Source organism: Acanthopagrus latus, chromosome 8, assembly GCF_904848185.1.
Source record: "Acanthopagrus latus isolate v.2019 chromosome 8, fAcaLat1.1, whole genome shotgun sequence".
In the NCBI taxonomy this organism is placed as follows: domain Eukaryota; kingdom Metazoa; phylum Chordata; class Actinopteri; order Spariformes; family Sparidae; genus Acanthopagrus; species Acanthopagrus latus.
Genome location: NC_051046.1, coordinates 18,411,005 through 18,415,533, shown reverse-complemented (window position 1 = coordinate 18,415,533; position 4,529 = coordinate 18,411,005). Strand labels below are relative to the sequence as shown.

General features: G+C 44.5%; 1 long non-coding RNA gene across 1 annotated transcript; it reads right to left on the bottom strand.

Annotated features, from left to right (window-relative positions):
• LOC119024972 lies at positions 1-2,051 on the bottom strand. Its single transcript, XR_005076658.1, has 3 exons — positions 1,897-2,051; positions 1,633-1,773; positions 1-992 (listed from the first exon to the last, which is right to left on the bottom strand). It is a non-coding gene; the product is annotated as an uncharacterized LOC119024972 (long non-coding RNA).
• Between the last annotated feature and the right edge of the window lie 2,478 nt (positions 2,052-4,529).

Sequence of the window (4,529 nt, the reverse complement as noted above, 5' to 3'; positions counted from 1 at the left end):
GTTTCCTCACTTTATTACCAAGCTTTGGGAGGGAGAGGAGGGCTGGTGTTGATAAAATGAGGCCTTCATACTGTACCCCAACAGACCTGAAGTTAAATCTACACTTTGCATGAGCAGGTGACTGAAAATCAACAACAAGCACAACAAAACAAAACCCTTTAGTTTTCATTTGTTGCAGTATTGTAGCGTTTATGTCTCAGAATATTAGCATGAAGTTATGTCAGGTCCTGGCCACGCTGCTCTGTATGTGGACGGTGCGTTCACGTGTCAGCCAACAAAATGTAGTGTTGTTCACCGCTCCTGTTTTGTGAGAAATCCGAGCTGCCAGTTTACTTTAGCCTTTAGCCAGTTTTTAACCCTAACTCTATCAAACATGGGTTTAAATAAAGCGTGACTGTTGTTACTAGTCTCTCACCCTCATGCCCAAGACAAGATGATCTCTGAAGGCCCAAAAAGCTGATTTATTTGAAGCTTGAGGATCTTTTTAGGCTCAACAGCCATCAGGAGCGATCTGGGTTCAGTTTCTTCTCCAAGTACACTTTGACATGTAGCTGGCCACAGCTGTCCTTGTTAGAATTACAAACTAAGTCTGATATAAACTCCGCTTGTGATCAAAAGGAACTCTGAGTGTGCTTAAGCAGCGTGGATGAGAAACAAGGGGTGCTTTTGAAAAGTATTTTGATTAGTATCTGAGAAAGAACACCTGGAAGTATCCAAATTAACTGCCAGAATACAGACTTTAATTTCTGTTTTCTTCAACTTAGCTCCAGTATGTGCGAAAGTTAAGAATACTGTCATCCCTCAGGTCATTTTCAGCTATTTTTGTTATTATATGGTGCAAATGATTTGCATCAATGAACATTTTGTCCAGTGAAAACTTTGTCCCGATCCCTGTAGCACCACAGTTGTCTTCTCCAGGCTTTTCACTTGATTCTTGATGTTCTCTATCAATGTCCAAGATAAGTAGTTTGGAGAGGGAAGAGGATCACACCCTGAAACACAGAGCACTGAGTTTAAATGGGAACTGTCCTTGGTGCTAAAAACACACTGGACTTGTGAATAACATGGATGTGCCCAGAATGCACGTCTTGAAAAAATGTATACAGACATGAAGAATCCTGATTTGAGGAAGGTTTTTGTTTTTGTTTTTTTAACTGCCTATTGCTCCACAGAGGTCAGAGGTAAAGGATGGACTGTTAACCTCTGCCTGCAGCACTGTCTGCAATTTCTGCTCAGGCATTCATTTACCACCAAACACAACTCTTCCAGATGGCCGCCCTTCCTTCTTGGAATCGTAGTGACCTTTAAAGTGAAACCCTCGCCAAAATGCAACCTAGGCTTTTTTGTGAATGTATATGAGTCAAACCTTCGTGTAAAAGCATAATTACGACCAAAGAGGAACTTTTAAGATTGACCGTATTTTTGTTATCAGCTCAAACTCATTTTCAGTGGGAGTGCATGGGGCACTTTTATGCTAGCATCAAAACTGCTATTTTTAAAACACTAAGAAGGCTCGACACAACATGAAACTTTGCTCGTACTATCACCAGGTTCTCTACACATGAACACAAGCATTGACAGCATTGTTTGTGTACAAAGAGTTTACTAAAAAGAAAGTTTTGAACAACTCACATTAGCAGTAGCTTCTTCCTCTAGCCGTCATTGTGGCATCCCAGACGTACTCGAGCATCGACATGTCTGGGTAGAGTGTATGTGGTTCAGTTGAGCTGTGTGTAGACATAGCTCAACTCTACCCAGACTCTACCCAGTTTACTAAAAAGAGAGTTTTTGAACAACTCATGTTAGCAGTATCTTGTTCCGCTAGCCACTGTCATGGCAGCCCAGACCTCTAAAAGTACATAGCTGTGTTCTGATATCCATACTTCCCATACTTACTGTACTTAGTCTGAGTATTTAGGGTGTTCCGATATTGATCGCGGCGAAAAGAAGTGTACCTAAAGGACCCGGATGGTGCCCTCATGAAGGCAAAAAGGTTGAGTGTGCAACGATGTACACTTTATGCACTCAACGGCCGCCATCTTGTCTAAGTAGCGGAAGAAGCGGAGCCAGGCAGCTGTGCTCAGTTCAGATTTTTTTTAAATAGCTACCGAGAAGACAGGCCTGTAGCAGAGTCATATTTCAGGATTGTAGGATTGTAATTGTTAAAAAGTAAAGTCGTAGATGTCTTTTATTCACCGTTCAAAGCGGGGTCTTTTTGGCGGGTGACGAGCCAAGGCGGCTGTCGTGATCATAATTTCCGATAAAGGCACCAGGGAGTATTAGATTTGGAGCAACACTCACAGGCTGAAATCTGCGTACTTGGTGAGTGCGAATAGTGTATGTACTAGTTTAAGTGTACTCATGGAAGTACGAATATGGGAACACAGCACATGTCAATCTCAGAGTATGTCTAGGCTGCCATGACTACGGCTAGAGGAAGAAGCTACTGCTAACGTGAGTCGTTCAAAAAAACTCTCTTTATAGTAAACTCTGTGTACAGACAATGTTCTCAATGCTCTGTTCATGTGTAGAAACACTGGTGATACTACAAGTAAAGTTTCATGTCCTGTTGAGCCTTCTTAGTGTTTTAAAAATAGCGATTTTGATGCTAGCATTAAAGTGCCTCTTGCACTCCCATTGGAAATGACTCTGAGCCGAAAACGAAAATATGGCAAATCTTAAAAGTGCCTCTTTCGTCGTAATTATGCCTTTAACCGAAGGTTTGACTCATATACATTCACAAACAAAGCCTAGGTTGCATTTTGGTTAGTGTTTCATTTTAACTGGATCGTCCCTGGGTCTGCTGTAGTATCTGTGGCAGATAGCAGGCAGGAAAATAAATCAGTTGTGGGAAGGGAACTTTTTCTTCCCTTTTTATATGAAAAAAAAAAAAAAAAAAAGAAAGAAACCCGCACCGTCCGCCCCCTCATGTACAATGCTGGGAATAGTAACAGCACTGTGAGGCTGGGCTAAATATAGCAGCCAGTGAGTGTTAACATGTCAACTTCAGCAGGAGTGCAGGGAAGCGGCTGCTGCCGCACGTGTGACCGCCGTGGATGTACGCAGCGTCGCTATAAATACCGAGCAGCCCCGCGATCTGCTGCTGCTGCTGCTGGATGGTTCAGGCACACTGAGACTACAACACGAATAGATGATTTTGTCCGGAGTCAACAGTCACAAATCAAATCTTTGAATTTATACAGCACCACCTCTAAAGTGAGGTGTCGGATTCGTGCTCATAAATCCTCACTGTTAACCGATGAATATGATCATCCGCATCGTCTCGTGATATTTACACGACTCCGCTGATGAAGGACGGGGTTTTGAAATTCAGCTTTCGGATTGGGGGGTGGATGATGGATTTTTGAGAGGGTAAGGGAGGGATGGAGGGGTGGAGGAAGAGAAGAGGAGGGTGGGGGGCAGTTTATTTTTATCACGGCCGCCTTTCAGAAATAGAAGGCAGACTAAAAAAAAAAAAAAAAAAAAGCTCATGAGTTCTTCTCAATCGAAGACGCTTGTGCAGCAAACCGTGCATTTATTTGTGATGGAGGAAGACTTTAACCCCCCCCCCCCAACTCTGTTACGTAATCCAGCATGTGAATGTCAAGAGACAGAGCGAGTCGTGGTGAGAGAGACAGAGAGAGAGGAGGGGGGAGGATTTGGTCTATGCATAGAGCTCCCAAAACTCATACCCAGGGAACACAGTGTACTCCGGAGGCCCCCCACCCAAGGGCCCCCCCCCCCGCAACACAAACACACACACACACACACACACACACACACACACACACACACACACACACACACACACACACACAGCCAGTGCACGCGCATGCCAACAAGTTTGTGATTCCACCTGTAAGGACAAAAATCCTCCAAAACAAGCATATAGTGCGCAAACAGATCAAGAGAACAGGTGGCTCCCCACATTAATCCCCTCTGTCTGTCCATTCACATACTCTCTGCTGGAGGAATCCTGTGAATGAGTGAGAGGGGAAAAAGTGATGAATGAATGAATGAATAACTGACTACACGGAATGAGTGAATGAAGAGCAGAAGAAGAAGAAGAGGAGGAGGAGGAGGACGAAGAAGAAGTCAGGGGGCGCGCATCGCTCCTGTCCTTCTCAATGTCCCCCCCCCCCCTGCAGAGGGAAGTACGGCTGCACGGACAATAACCAGGCATGGGAAGCAAACACATACAGTACACACACCGTAAAGGAGTGGGGCGGGGGGGTTATGGGGCGAGGGAAGGGGGGGTCGAACATGTGACAAACCCGTTCATAAATATTCAGCGGCTCGATTCATGCAGATTCTTCTCTTGAGGTGGTTTATTGTGTGTAGCAGAGCTCCCAACCAAGCATGTGATGCCAAGGATGGTTGGTGAAGGGTGTGTGTGTGTGTGTGTGTGTGTGTGTGTGTGTGTGTGTGTGATGGGGGGTGGTGATGGTGTGGTGCTTCTATAAATAGCATTATAGCTCTGCTTCCATTGACATCATTTAGGCAGGAGAGATGGAAAAATAAATAGGGGG